Genomic DNA, 17,128 nt, shown 5'->3' on the forward strand with positions numbered 1-17,128 from the left:
TATAAACTACAAAAGATCCAAGTATAGTGACATTTTCATGTCTACTCACTGTTCATAAATATAATAGTACAATTATTTACCCATTTTTAGACTAAATAAACAAGAAAAAATTATCATAATCTTTTGATGATGATATTCTTTTGAAATGTAAAGTTTTTCTTTCAAAGTAAATATAAAATAAATTTCTTGTACTTTAAATAGCAAAAGTAAGATATCATTTCATCTTGTATTTAATGTTCTATATCATCTCTAAAGCATGTTATTAAAGATCCCTGATATACATGAGAGGATTCTATATTTCATGAAATAAGTTAATAATAAAATACTCTTTGTGTGTTTTTCAATTAGATACCAAAGTCAAGAATAGGAAAATAGTATACTACCAAAGTCTTAAATCTAAAAACATTAACAAAATCCAACAGCATAAATCTATTATAATTATCCTTGTACAGAGCACTGTACAAACACAGTGTGATCTTATATGTACAATATACTACATTTTAAAAACAAAAAGAATAAACTAAAATGAACATTATATATATTATATATTTATATATATGTATATGCAATAATTTTAAATGGCACAATTTTTTACACATGAAAAGAGCACATACACTTTTTTCCTATAAAGGGATTAACTAGGAAGAATGGTGTAAGACATGTTTTAAAATACAAAAGTAAGTCCAGACTCTCCATTGCACAGTTCAGATCATAAATCCTGGGCTGAAAAATGTTCAAGATATTATAGCAATGAAAAAAGACTATACGGTTCAAATAGAACTCTCTCTAGATACTGTAGGGGTAATTCTAACAGGAATCTCAATGATCCACTCTTATGGTTACCTCGCCTTGTGAGTAGGGAGGACCTATAACTTGATTTTGAACTACAGTATTCTACAAAGGTAATGTGATATCTCTGTGAATCCAAGAGAAAGGAATTTTAAAGATGTGAAGTCTCAAATGAGTGGAATGCGTGTATTAGAAGGAACATCATGCTAGTTGATCCTGCCTTTAAAAGTGGTTCTAGAAATCAGAAACTGAAGAAAGGGAGGTTTTCTGCTAGCCTTGAAGAAACAAGCCTCCATAAGTTTCTTGTATATAAGAAATAAATCCTGCTAACAACAGGAGAACTTGGAGAAGAAACTTGAGCTCCATACAAGAACCCAGCCCTGGTTGAAACTTAGATTGTAAGATACAGACTGAGAACCCACCTTACAGGTACCCTAACTCATGACTCATAGGAACCATGAGATAGTGCATATTTAAGCCATTAAGCTTTCAGTAATTTTTATTTTAACAATGGAAAACAAATACATATGTTTGTTCAAAAAGGAATGTCTTGGTGATATTCAGTGTGACACTGACATGACATTTACTTCCACAACAATTGCAGAGATTCTGAAAAGCACATATGAGCACAATCTGCTCTTATAACTGTAAGAAAACATGACTGAATATAATGGAGTATGTTCTAAGTTGGGAATTATTGAAAGTACAAACAGTTCAGACAGGAAATTAGATATAAATGGTAGTAGGAAATTCTTTTGTAGTGTTGATTTACCTTTATTTTACATAGGTGTTGTGAACATATAAGTCAATTAAAAATCAAACTGACTACTGTCAGCATATAAAACCAATCAGAAAGAAATTAAAAGCAGGCAGAGTATTTCAACTTTATGTAATAAAAATTATAGATATACTGATGATCTGGAACACAGAAGTATTTGAAAGTTTACTTTAATCAGGAGAAATACAGAAGAAGTATGAAATCTCTATCAACAAGGAGTAATGATTATGATCTGATCATGCAGCTGGTTTCACACAAAATTTGATCTGAGTCCCAGCTGTGTAGGCAACATAACTCTTCAAGCCTTTGTTTTTCAATATCTACATCTAGGATATTATGTATATAGAATGAAATCATGTTTATAGATAATTGACACAATACATAGTATATTTGGAATAATCAAAAATTTTAGCTGCTATTATTACTATTAATTAGCTTTCCAGTAGGAAGAGACAATAATAATTGAGGACAATGAAGAATGTCAGAATGATTCCATTTAAGTTTGGACAGACTTGGCCAAGGTAAAAATGATAAAATGAAAGAACACAGAATGGAAAACTGTATAAAACTATATTACAAAGGGATGGATGTCAAAACTTAGAGACTTGCTACATGTAGTATAGAAAAAATATGATGTAAGTTTAAGATATCTATATCAGACCCAGATAAATGGAAAAGGAATGTGTCTTTGACAGAAAAATTAGGATGGGGGAACATGTTAGAGATGAGATGATGAATTCATAGAACTTGTTATCATGAAATCAGAGTTAAATGTCCAGAATATCTTTGCAAGTACATTAATGGAGTTCCAGTCTGGTTCAGAGCTACAGATTTGGAAAGTATCTGTGAAAAGATCATAATTGTGGCTGCTGGCCTGAAAGGACTTCCTACAGGGCTCTACAGAGAATAAGGAAAATGAATACAGAAGACAGAATAGTGCAAAAGTTTCAGAAGTATCAACTTTTGTATCAAAATCCATTTTAAAAGTGATGCAGTGGGTATTGTCAATGAAGTAATATGTTAAATAAAAGTCTCTATCATCTTTCCACTTTAAACTTTCTCCAGAAAATCAAACTTTTCTATCTCCTTTGGGATTCATTTTGCAAGACAACAAAAAACTTATATAATGGGAATTCACTCGGGAATCTGACGCAACTCTGAAGTTCACTTGGGAGCTATGTTATAATTACCACCAACTGTGGTCACCTCTTCTCAGTCAGTCTAAATGCTAGATGAAAATAAAGACCAGCAACCAGTGGTCAATATTTCCTTTTACCTCAAATAGAACTAGAAATAATAGAACAAAGTTCTTTATGTTTCCTAAAGGGATGGAAACACCCACCTTAGACCACCTCTTTTTGGTATTGTACTTCAAGGCTAGTGATTTTATTTTGCTTCTTTTATTTAATCTCACAGACTATTCAATTCTTTAGCAGCCATCTAATCTGAAGTTTTCAATTTGAGTAGCAGTTGGTAACACAAGTGCTGATTGCTTGAAGTAGCCTGAAGTTAACCATGTATTTGTACTTGAAAGTGGTGTTCAATTAGGGAAAAAATAAAACTTGAACTCTTAGGAACTAACCTCTCTATTCTATTGTTGCTTATTCTGTTTGAGGTACAAAGGAAAACATTGGCTGCTACTAATATTTTGAATGGCCTATGAGATCAAACAATGCAACATCCTTATAACAGTATATCCAGGAGAAAATCTTTAGACCTTTGGCATCATATTTCTGAAAGCATGCATACTAAACAATATATGCAATAAGTAACTTCAATATAACTTAATGATTGCGGAAAAGTCTAGAAAAAATAATAGGAGACATTGACAAAGAGAGAAACGTAAGGGTGAAAAAATACGTTTTGAATAAGACACACCCAATTGAATATCTGACCCAAATGTGTATTTATTTAGGTGTACCTATTTAGAGTACCTATTTAGAGACACTAAATGTGTAAATGTGTACTATTTAGAGACACTAAATGTGTACCTATTTAGAGACACTAAATGTGTAGAGACTGGTGAGCTTGTTTTGATTTTCTCTAATCCTAGTTGTGTGAACATACATGGAGAGGTAGAAATGTTTGATGTGAGCTCTACTTTCTTAAATCTACAACGAATACCACTTTTAAACAGTTATGTAAATGTTAAATGACTTAACATGAATAAAATGAACTAATGTAAATAAAATGTGTTATGTATACCTATTAATACTTGGAATATTTTCTATTTCTGTCTTCTTTCTCTTCACAGATGAACAAACAAATCCAGACTAAAAGAGCAAATATTCAAATATGAGTAGGTATTCTGGTATGATGCAGTATGTTTCACTGGTAACAACTCAATGACACTTGTCTTTAGAAATATGAAGGGCCCTCCTCCTTATTCCTAAACAAGGCAGCTCAGTCTGACTATATATCAGGATCATGGCAATTTCTGAGGATTTAAGAAAAATAGGCACATAATTATAGAGGACACATAGGTACTTGTCTCTTCAAGTACTTAAGGACCTTTACTTTTAGGGTTTAAGGAATTTAGAAAAAATAAGATATTTATTGTCATTAAACAGTATCCATCGAGGTACATGGAGCAAGCCTAATCCCAGCTGCTTCTGAGGCTGAGGCAAGAGGAATGTGAGTTGAAAGCCAGCATCAGAAACTGAGTGAAGTCCTAAGCAACTTAGGGAGACCATAGCTCTAATTTACATATATATGTGTGTGTGTATGTTTGTGTGTGTGTGTATGTATAGATAGAGATATAGATATGGATACTGGTGAGCTTGTTTTCATTTTCTGGTCCATCTAATCCTAGTTGTATCTATACATACATATATATATATATATATATATATATATATGTAGAGAGAGAGAGAGAGAGAGAGAGAGAGAGAGGTGGGGCATGGTGGATTTGAGGCTCAGTGGTTTTGTGGAAGTTGTCCAATTATGAAAGGTAAAATATTTCCATTTCATCATTATCTTTGGGGACCATCATTTTGGTGTATATATTTTAATTGGTACCTTACTGCCACTTTACAAAGGAAATATATTGCTAAACATAGTTTCTCTTAGCTATCAATTATGGTGAATAGCTTTTTAACTGTCAACGATGATAAATAGATTTAAATAAAACTGAATAAAAAAGTATTTCCAAATCTTTTGCATTGTGATTTAGAATTGCTAACAGTGCTGTGAACCAGTTATGAGTGAGAATAATATTCTGTGTATTGACATGCAAATGAACTCACTAAGCGACCACTTTGCTTTAGAGATTTACATAATTTGATACCAAAAACCACATTAAAGTAATATTAATTACTTGGTTTTAAAGCAAGGAAGTTCAGTGTTAAGTTACTTTTCTTCCCATGTTTTACAACATCTATGTATCAAAACACTGATAGAGAAGGAATAAAAACATTTTATTTGTAGGGATATCCAGGCTCTGTTCCTGAGAAGTGTATGACTTAATATCAGAAGATATGTAGGTTTCCTACATATCTACACCATCTCTTTTACAGGTCTTTCTTTTACAGGCAAAAATCTTCAAATCCTTTATTGGAACTCATATTTTCCTCAGTATTTACATGGTACTGTAAACTCTTTATTATGCACACATATATTTTATTTTCTTTTTCCTAGTGAATTTTCATTTCCACAGTCCCTTCCCTTGCCACTGAGTATGAGAGCTTCTCAATGGCATTTTTATGCAAAAAACAAACAAACTGGTATCTAATCAAGCATACTAATCTAAATTTAAAAAATAAAAGACATGGTTACCACTAAAAATTATTCTGTATTATGGCTTGTTATATAAATTATATAGCCTTTCTTGAACTTACATGTTCTAGATCATTCCCAATGCTGTAAAATCTACCAAAAATGTCCATACACATAGAGACCCACATTCTCTCTCATTAAGCATTTTTAATATCTAATTCTTCCTTTTTCAGAAAATCCATATTAAGCCTCATTGGAACACTGAGTTTATCAAAACACTATGTATCCATTATAATAATATTAATTCCTCAATACTAAGGAGATTTAAAGCACAAAGGGACCAATTGCTTGGTAGTGTGGTTACCCACTTAATTGGGAAACTTAGGTATTTCCACAAGGGATTCTACAGTTCACCTTAAGTAGACTACACCCAAAGGGCATTGGAAGCATTGAAGCAGAAGGTGATTAAGTCTGTTTGGTAAAGGATAATTGGTTACCTGACTGTTAACAATGATGCTAACAACAGAAAGTATTTTCCTATCCTGTTAGTTCAATAGTCTTTTAAGCTTTATAATATATTGAATAACAAAAAATACTAGAGTTAGTACAGCAATTGAGGAAAGAAATGAAAGACTGGTAGGCCTTTGGGTCTCCTTGATAAATGAAATTTAAACAATAAATGGCCATTATTAAAAGAAAATTCTCAATAAACTATTAGTCACTAATCTCATATGTATCATTTTAGAGTACTTTTTATGTATATAACTTCCTGTATTTTTCCACTGCCCATGTTAGTAAGCAAAAAAAGATAAAGTATGATGACAGAAAACCCAGATTGATTTATCTTTATCTTAAATTCACAAAACATATATAAGAATTCATCTTTGGTGTAAGTAAAATATAAATCTAGCTAGCAATTTCATTTTTGATTTAAAATTTTTGATTTGATTGATGTACTTTAAGAAACTAAGAAACAACTACAAAAAACAACTTGAGCATGTCATGTAACATATAATTAAACTATTTCAATAATTTTCTATCCACACTTTGTCAAAGTTCATCATTTTGAAGCAAACAGTGCTACATTTATAGAATCACTGGAATAAAATAAACTAATATTGTACAAGTATTGTTAGTGAATATTACTTTTTATTTTACATTAAGAAGTTATGTATTCAAAATACAAACAATTTTGTTAAATAATTAAGGAATTACTACATTTTACTATCTTCAAAAAATGTCTTCAAAGTTGATAATTTTATTAGTTTATGGTGGGGACTTTATCCTTTTTAGTGTTCTTACATACTAAATTTAGTTTACTATGGGAACCCAATTTTACCTACTTCAGAACTAAGATACAAAGGCTAAATGTGTAGGAAAATCAGAAAAAAATGTGCTTAATGTTATAATTCTTCAGTATCACTGAATCAACCCATAGCATTATTGTTGTCAATAACATTTTGTTTTCAATGCTAATGTTTAAATTAAAACATTAAAGTGTTTTAATGTTTCATTGTAGCAGCACTATATTCCATCTGAAAAATCCCAGATACTGACAGTTCAAGGTAACAGTTTATGCACATGTCTTGAAAAACTTTGTACAAACAGAAGTCAATGTACATTTAAAACAATATAATGTGGATATATGTTACTACTTTACAAACAAGTTATAAAATTAAGATATACATTAATATTTCAAGAGAAATAAAATTTAAATTAAAAACCAGTAGTTCTGTTCAAAATCCTATGCTCTGAATACTTATTTTGATACTTTTAAAGAAAAGTTAAAAATGAATAGTAGTACAGAATGATTCCATTTATAAAGGAGATTGTTTGATATAAACTCTGTGAATGAGTGTTATAAGCCCCCCCTTTTATTTTATTTTTTTTGCTTCTCTACTTGATGAGCATTTAATAATTGTATCAATACTTAAACATAGATCACATGACTGACATAAACCTTAAAAAGAGTATTTGTTTAGGGTAAAATATGGGAACTACTTAGGAAATTACATTTGACCACTAGCGTTTACAACAGTATCCATTTCTTGTAGCAATCTGACATGTAGGACTGTGTTATAAATAAAATTTAAAAATCTCTACCCATAGAGAGTATTATTTTAAATCAAAAACACTAAAACTAGAGTCCATTCTGTAATTCTATGTAACTAGAATTAAATTTTTATGATATTTAAAGTATACAAATGTTTAAACTTACTGTATTCTCTAGTTGCTGAAAAACATATCTTAGTTTAGAGATACTTAAACATGGAAAAGGTTGATATTTTACCCATTTCTATTAATACAGACATCTAGTTGCAACCTAAATTCTATCCATGGAATGTAAAGTCACACAATCCCCATGTTTTTCTACTCATCACTTAATCTTAATCTAATGCCATGGAATGACCTAAATGAAAGATCAAAATTCTGTTTATTATGCCTGTTAAATTAAGTAATTAATAATAATAACAAATACAACGAGCATCAGATAACTTCTATCATTTAATAATTACTATGAGAAATACTGTTCAGTGGTTATCCACACTGAATTCTTTCTCCATACACATTCAGAACACACTGCCAATTGACAAAAGCAACATAGCTTCAAAAGAAAATCTCTTAAGTAGAGAAAAGCTCTCTGTTAAGCATCCAAGAGGTTAAACATTGCTGATATAGCGAGACATTTTCCCAGCCCACGCTTCCCTGTTCCATTCAATTACCAACAGCAGTAGCGACTATAATACCAGCTAATACTGTATTATTAAATCAGAGCTTCCCATTTACATCCACCTCTAACCTGAGGGGGAGGGGAGGGGATGCCATTTACTAGTCAATAGCAGAACAAACAGCCCCCAACTTGGAAATACACATGACCTTGGGGTGTTGAATTCTCACAGACTGAGTTTCACAAGTTTTATTTGGATCTAATGCATAACAACACATCTAAATGAACCCAACATTAGTATAAATGTTCCTATCTCTACCTCCTCACCTCCAAAAAAGAAATCTTGAGAGAGCTGTGTACTTTGCAGTCCCAGCTTTAGATATGGGAAGTAATACTTATTAACCAGATATCAGTACATTCAAATTGAACAACTTGTTAGTTGATTTAATGTCATTTGCTAACATTTTGGGAGACTTGCATTGAATGTTTTCTTTCCCTTGAGCCACACTGGGAGTGTTGCTCTGAAATATTTGTATTGATAAAGGAAGATGTAACATGATGACATTAACTTCACAGAAAGCAAAGCTCTCAACTTCCCCTCTAGAATTCAGTACAAAATCATCAATGAATGCTCTTGTAATACTAATGAAAACAGTATTATTGAAATATATTTTGCAATTATTTCCAAAGTGCTAATGTAAATTATAAAAATAAGCATAACTTATTATTTTAAATTTATTATGGCAATCTGCATTTCTAACCCACTTGTAAACATTTATAGCAATATTCTTTTCTTACCTTATTTTAAGTAATAAAAAGTCCCTCAGAAAGATTCCTAAAGGATGTGGATATGTGAATCACAGTTTAAAAAAAAATACTAAAAAGATCGTCTTAGCTTGGAAAAAAATCAAAGTAGTTTTGTCTAAAAGTATAGAAATCTCCAAAGTCACGCCTGAATGGGCGCCCAGGTTGCAAAACGGAGGACTCTCTCCCACGTCCGATATACTCCTTTGTCAAGTTGATATGGGTCCTGCTGGTGAAGCAGGACCCACAGGGCACAGAGGGTGCAAGAGGGCGTTGCCTCCAGGTGCTGGAGCAACCGGTCCGCTCGCGTCGCGTCCCAGGTTCAGCACCCACAGAACAGTGGACAGCACCAGCTCCGCTCACCTCCAGTTTGTCTCAGTCACTGAACCAGGCTGATTCTCGCGCCTCCTCCTAGGCAAGAGCTGCTGCCACTCAACCCGGGGGTGCCCCGCCCCCACCTTCTGACGTAACTATTTTGCATATCAACTCGCTGAGAGGTGAGGGGCCGCCCCTTTGACTGGGCTTCTGCTGGGGTCAGCTGCGGCAATCAAGGCCACAAAATCCAAGCCTAAAATCAGCATGGGCATCATTGGACTTCAAGATTCATTCACAACCAGTTCAGCAAAAACTAAATGCTTTCCGCGTTGCTTGAGTCTTTGCCTTCTCTGGGACCGCCGTTCCTGTGCACTCCAAAGATCGCTGCTGGCACAGCTCTAGCAGAAAGACAGGGCGGAGAGAGGGGGCAATGGAGCGCTGAGAGGAGGAGGGGGGAAGGAGGGGGGAAGGCGAGTGGGAGGAACTGAAAATTGGAATGAATTCTTTTCATCTGTTCCTCTCAAAATCCCTGATCCTTTTTGATCTTCCTGGTCAAACTTTGCTCTTTCTTGCTACCATGGGTTACTGGAAAGGATCTTTATTTGCGTCCCTGCTCTCTTCTTGGTTCACGGAGCTGCTGGAGAGAGCTGCTGCAGAAACTTGTGTGGAGAAAAACGTCTCCGAACACAGGGAGAAGACGTGAATGCTTGCAATGCTTGTCATCATTTGAAAGCAGAATTTAAAAAAAGAAATTAACATGAATATTACCTAGTATAAATGAGAGTTCATATACGTTCCTATAAAACCTGCAGAACGTTCCTTATTTATTTTCATAATTTATATATAATGCCAAGAAGTATAGAGTTGGAGATTCCAGGGTTAAAAGAAATCATTTTAATAACGAGAAAAAAAGTTCTCAGCTTCAACTTCCACTGCCAAAATTCTGAAGGTTATGCAGTATTTATTATGTCTAATATATCAATTGTTCAATGAAAAATGAGATATGCTGGAAGCATTTCATAGCCTTTAGCAATTCTCTCAGTATATGTGATGTTTCTTGTCCCAGTGAAGCTCTAAGAGCTCTGACAGCAAGAGAAAGGGGGCCTGCCATGCCAGATTCCACAGACTGCTTAAACTTGTAAACAAACACTTTTAGTGAACTGAAACAATCAATCATCCAGAAGGGTCATTATTCACATACCATCCACACAACTCAACTACAGCTAACATGACTTACTTGTACAAAGCAATGGACATATAAATGTAAGTTTGATTTGTCTTAAATTAGATAATGCATTTTTAATAATAAAGTTGTCCATTCAAAAAAATTCACAGCATGTAACACATTGTTTTCCATTAGAAGGCGCGCATACTGATAGGTGTCATGATATTTCAGAAGTCTAATATGCCATACTGTTTCTGCTCATGAGTGTTTTCAGGGACTTTAATCAACTTACTTTATAGATATATAAACCCAAATTCTTAAAATTATTATATGAAATAAAATTGAGAAAAAATGTGGTATTTTCACTTCTAAGGAAGCTTTCATTTTTTTCTGCTTTGCACCTACATAACCTATTCTTTGCAGTTTTTTTTCCAGAATTTACCAGTTTCTTTCTCAAATACACAAATTCCTAGGAATGTCACTCCAGTAATCTTAGATCATAATTCTTACATTTTTGAATAATTTGTAATGTTTTATTTTCCTCTGACAGCTACTGATTTTATATTAATATATAAATGACAAGTACCATGCATTTTTACCCAGTTCATCACACATATAAACACACACACACACACACACACACTTACACACACCACATGTACTGAGTGATTCAGATATACTGAGTGATTCAGTTCAAAAAATAATTGTAATAATGATTTCAGACACCATAGTACTGCATGAAAGATGATATATGGGGGCAGGTAGGCATTGTACAATTATAATTACAATGGAGCAAACTCAGTAACCTGTCTGTAGGCAGGCTATGGCACACGTGATTTATATATATATAAACATGAATATTATATACATATATATGCATTGTTTTTGAAAGAGCACATGTATACTTTGATCTGCTTCATTTTCATTATTCCAAAATGTCAGAGAAGACTTGAAAGTTTACTATAGAGCTATATAGAGTACATTATACTTTCTTTAAAAAAATCTACCAAAACCTCTGTTATTTGTATAGTGGACATTAATCTTTCCATTTACTCCAGTGATCAGGCTGTTTGGAGCAATGAATTCAATCAAAGCACTCATATTATTATTCAAAAGCCTGGGGGGTTTGTAACTGGGAAACAAAACCACCTTCCAAATACGAAAGAGAAATGAGATCATTTTCAGATTGTCTTTAAAAGAAAAATGAAAGAGAGAGGGAAATAAACAAAAAAATTAAAGAAATAAAATTATTTGGGGAAGTATGCATAAATGCAGATAAAGCATTGAGAACTCACATTGTACCATCTTAGGGGAATCTGGGTTTTGTTCTGTCGTAAATGTTACTGTTAAGGCAAAGTTTTCTTTTTTTAGCTGTTCATCATATTAATCATTTGTAGAATATGCAGATCATAACTCTATAGTTCTCTACGTGTCTGTCATTCTGTGAACCCATATTAGAATTTTTAAAACTTCTGAAATTTCTATATTACAATTGAACATTCTATTAAAATTCCAAATCTTAAGAACTTTCCTCTCTGGTAAAATAAATTGGCATCTGGTTACTGGTTACTCTAACTGTGAAAAAGTTATCTTAAGGTAATTAGGTTGGAAGAGGGGAGGAGTGACTAGGATCAAATAGGAGGCTAAGAGAGGCACAAAGTAAATTTCACTTACAAAGTCTGAACTTAAAAGTAGGCAGAATGGGCCTCTTTAAAGGAGTCATTTATTAAATAAGCAATACTACAATATTCTCCCAGGAAGTCAAGCATTTAATTACCATTCAGATATTTAAAGTAGTTATAAACAATGAAATTTAAGGAATGCAAAAAAGACAGACAATGGTATTTTAGTTACAAATTATCATTGCAAAGATTACTAAAACATTGAGTTAGTATACCCAGAAAATATCTTAAAAGTGAGAAGACCAACATACATAAGGGTTTTAATTTGGATAATTTACATAAACATGTTAGACTGTAACATTTAGAAATTATGAAGCTCATTGTATTGTGGTTTCATGAGTGTGTATATTTTCTGGACTACTACAGTGCTTCCAGACTTTATAAACTTCTTTTCAAATTATAATTATTTAATGTATTTGTAGTACATTAGAATAACAATGTAAAGATAATAAGTGTATATTTGATTTTTCTTTTTGAGTCAATTACAAGGTTTGCTACAAAGAACATGATTATTTTTAAAACCAAAGATGCACTACTTTTTTTAAAATTTATTTTTCTCTTTTTAATAAATTTTATTGTATATATTTAAGGTACATAATGATATATATAATAAAAAGGTACCACAGTGAAAGAAATTGACATATCCATCATCTCACATAATTACCCATTTTCCCTCTCTGGCAAGAACAATTATAATCTACACCTTTAGCAAGAATCCTAAATACCATACACTATGATTAACCATAGTCCTCATGTTGTACATGCAGGATGAACAAGTGTAAGCCCTTTTATGCTTAGAATGCTCCAAGAAAGAGGGGTCGAGCCTATATCAGGTGTTGTCTACAAAGAATAGCACATTTTCCTGGCAGCTTTGGACTTCCTCTAGCACGCATTTAAGTGGGATCTGGGGGTCATGCTAGGGAGGTGGATGCTAGAAGCCACTGTAGAGTTTGGTGGTTTCTTAGAGTAGAGGTTTAGACTAAGTCATATGCTAAGAATACTGCAGCTTTCAAAATTTTACACACACACACAAACACACATATGAACATAAATATACATACGCACACATAAAATCTTTTTCAGTAAATTTCCAATGGGCATAATACCACATGCATGAGGCATAAACTTTGTAAGGGATGCACTATGATTGTAACATAAGCATATATGACTCTTAGAAATTTCTATTTGCTTGCAGTGTAACTTCTACATGATGGTGCTCTCTCCTTATATGTGTGTGTGCGTGTGTGTGTGTGTGTGTGTGTGTTTAAAGAATAGATGCAGCATTTAATTATTAATTTTATCAAGAAAATAACTGAAATTTAATTTATGGTCTTGCCTTTTAGCCTTTTTGTAGAAATTCCTAATGTCAAATATACATTCCTTATATATTGACATTTGAAAATACACATTTTCCATTTCTTACTTCCTCTTCTTCTTTCCTTCTTACTCCTTTCCCTTCTTCCTTTTATCTCTTGTTACCTCAGACTCATTCATGTATTTTGTCTGTTTTATTTTATCTTAATGTCCTATTTTAACAATTTACTAGCTATGTCTGTTGTTTTGTAGGATATGTAAATATGCTATAATATTTTAATAGAATGTGGATACAACTCATGTCTGAATTTTTTAACTAACCCAGAATTGTGACCTTAAACATATTTTTGTACAAATGTGTGTGTAGATAGGATGTGCTAAAGAGGACTTTCAAATACATTTTCTTTAAAATATAGACATTAAATATAAGATTTAAGAGGAAAAAAATCCAGTACTAATATATAATGCTAAAGGTTAGAGAACACTTTCATTATAGTCAGACATATGTTATCTAAGCAATATTTGCAATAATTACATACCTTTCTGAGATTATATTAGTCTGATTTTTTAAAACTCTCAACATATGTTGCAATTTGAGACTATTTTTTAAAAAAGATTTTGTATCTATTTTCTGTCATAGTCCAGACCTTTGCCTTGGTGTTACATAAGTAGTTGCTAAATTTTAAACATGGGTAATAAAGTTATTTTCTCATTAATATTTACCTTAACACATAGGATCATACACTAAAAAAAAGGCTTTTGATTTGTAATCATGAATTCATCATGAAATGGTTCGTTTCATAAAGGATTTGAGGTCCTCCACAGAAATACCATGCTAAATGTTAAATATAACTCTATTCTATCATTCAAGTTCTTGGTTAATGCACATATGAACTTTAATTTCTACTATGTAAATAGGCTTTTCAAACTCTACAAGCATGTGGACAAATGTATAGTATGAATATAGATGTTCAAGAAATTCATTGATGTCAATCTGCACTGAGGTGATATTAAATAGAAAAAGGATTAAACATGTTTCAAGAAATACTGCTCAATTGGAAAGATAAAACCCATCACATTGAATAAAAATATCTAGATTGAGCTTTAAGGAATAAGGAATAGACTTGCTCATTATGGACAATAACAAGGAACTAAAGCAAATTCAGAATTAAACACAGAGATGGACCACTACAGATTGTAATCAAAAGTTTGCACCATGGATGGTGTGTGTGCAAAGACCTGTTAGTCTAAACTTTTCTTTATAACAAAGTGTTCTATCTTCTAAATTGGAGGGAAAAATAAACCTGCTTATTAGATAACCATATCATGGGAAATGAACATGAGCAGATTTAGCAGACTCAAGCTTAAATTACCTTTTCTAGAGTTAAAACTTTTCATCTTCCTCATTTAATCATCTCTTTCACAGACATACTCTCCTAGTTTCCAAGTGATACTGCTCTGAGTTTCCCCCTAGAGTTATATTTTGTGTTTCTGTTTTGTCTTGGTAAATAACATTTTCTTCTTTTTCCATACTAATTTGTAAACAATGGGAATAAGTTTCAATAACAGCTGGCTTCTACCAATTTGTCCAAGAACAGGCTTGTATAGTTTCAAAATAAGCTGCTTATAAAATGAAATATAAATTGAAATGATGAGTTAAGAAAATATTTTCATAGCAAGTATAATTAGTGATTGAAATTACTATTATATGGTTATATATCTTTGCAACTTTAGATAGCCTCATTGAAGGATGCTAGACTTGGACATAAGCCTAGAAAACATAGTCATTGGTTTAACAGAGAAAACGACTTGAGAGTAAATTTTCAGAAACTATAAAGGTGGAGAGAGAAAAATAAAGTTATATTTTGCTAGAGTTACATAACAAACATGCTTGAGTAACCTTTATTCTTTATGAATAAATTTTAATCTTAAAATAAGCCAGAAGTTGAGAACTGTAATTAAAATGACATATATTATTAGGCTTCCATGTACACTCTGCTGCTAGCAATGTTATACAAAATGACCAAAATTATAGTGAAATCAGAAAAACAAGTGTATCATATAATTCAAGATATATTTCACAACTTCACCTGATCTACTTCTGTGATTAAATTAATCCTAGAGTTATACTTCTGTGTAACAATTAATAGTGTTGACTGCATTAATGAAATCAGAAGTAATTATTTAAATGGATCAGATGTATTGCTGCCTCATTTAGTTTTTTAAAACCAATTCTGTAAAAGTTTCCTTTTCTTTCTTCTGGTACCTTAATAATATTTAGGGAAGTAATTTGGAGTTTGCTAATCTTAAGAGTCTTTGAAATCTAAAAATATGGTGCCATTTCACAAGTGTAACTGAACTATGAAAACAGAGCATGTGAAATTGCTGATGTTCAAATTCGCAATTTTCATTCTTAGAGTTCTTGTGTTTAGAGCTCTTAGGACATCTATTGGCCAATGTTAGTATTACACATAAAAATTTGACTTCACACAACTCTACAGTTACGTGTTTCCAAGAAATGGTGATTAAAATGCATATGATGAAGAGATTCATAATGGAAATCTTTCATGTTTGTCATTGGATTTAAAGTATTAAGCAAGTACATTAAATGTAGAATGGAAGTTGATCTTACAAAATGTTTGTAATATAATATTGATCATTTCAACACTTTTAAAATTTATGTTAATTGTGTTTTAGAATCTTGTATGTCAGTTTCAAACTAGTTACCATCAATATCTTACTTGAACTTTTCAATTTTTGTGAGGAATAAAATAATTGTTCTTTCAGATTTCAAAAACAGAACATAGTAACATTTTACATTATAATTTTTTAGAGCAGAATGTACAAGGATATTAAGAATATAACTCTATGTCTTGAGTTAAGAAAGATAATGTACATGGAAATATGGTGTAATGTGGTAGTAATCTGTATATTTGGCCAGACATAATTTTGCCCAAAGTATAATATTTAATTGCTACAAAAAAAGAACAAAATGATAAAGAAAGGACCTGGATTTTGTTAGCTTTTGTTTTTTCTGTGTAATACATTAGATTATACATATAAGCATCTATATATATGTATATTATATCAAATAATATAAATCAATAATTCTATAACAAATTTTAATATAAAATAAGGTAAAAATAAAAATTTATAATAAAAATATCAGGTGAAAACTAGTAAAATTTCATGTACAAAGCAAATATTTATAAAAGCAATTAGTGAAAACAGTTTGGTGAAATGAGCAAATACTACCGATTTTTCTTTGTTCCTTTTAGATTACCCTGTAAAGAAAATCCTTCCAAAGCATATGGCTAAAAGCAGCTAGTCCCACTTTTTGAACAAGAATGGCAAGAGGACAATCTAGGAGAAAATGTGATAAGGGACCAAATGAATATGTTTCTGCTACTTTTTCTGAAGTTTCACTCTTCATATCTACTTTTGTCTGTTGATATTACACAGAAATTACTTGAACTGGAAAAAGCACACAATGCCAATGAAGAAACTTGAAAACAATTCCAATATATTGAAATCTCTCGCATGATGCACCTCTTTGGCATTTGTTACTACTGCTCAGCAAATAATCCCAGCTCTCCTCCTGTGAAGGTGTTTGAATCTCACTCTGCGGTCTCCAATGGGTGGAGTCCTGTGTCCACTTCCGTGGAAAGAATTGTAGGTAGACATATTGGCATCAGATCTGCTATTTTGCTGCCGCCTTTATTCTTCCTCCCCCACCCCACTTTTCACCCCAGATTGTTAGTCTGCGAACTTCCTAGCAAGTCATTAGCTCAGATTGTTAGGCCGTTAGCCCGTCAATCTCCTCTCCAATCATTGGTCCATTGTTATTAGCCCGCGAAACCCCACCCCCCCCACCCCCCCACCCCCCCCCCCCACCCCCC

General features: G+C 32.3%; 1 protein-coding gene across 2 annotated transcripts in view; it reads right to left on the reverse strand.

The window, feature by feature from the left end:
- FSTL5 (follistatin like 5) overlaps positions 1–8,768 on the reverse strand; it is a 782,217-nt gene extending 773,449 nt beyond the window's left edge. For both annotated transcript variants that reach the window (XM_079154219.1, XM_079154218.1), the window contains exon 1: positions 8,748–8,768. The gene's annotated coding sequence lies outside the window, so the exon portion shown is untranslated. The remainder of the gene's footprint in view (positions 1–8,747) is intronic.
- Between the last annotated feature and the right edge of the window lie 8,360 nt (positions 8,769–17,128).

Source organism: Sciurus vulgaris, assembly GCF_902686455.1.
Source record: "Sciurus vulgaris genome assembly, chromosome: 9".
NCBI lineage: Eukaryota > Metazoa > Chordata > Mammalia > Rodentia > Sciuridae > Sciurus > Sciurus vulgaris.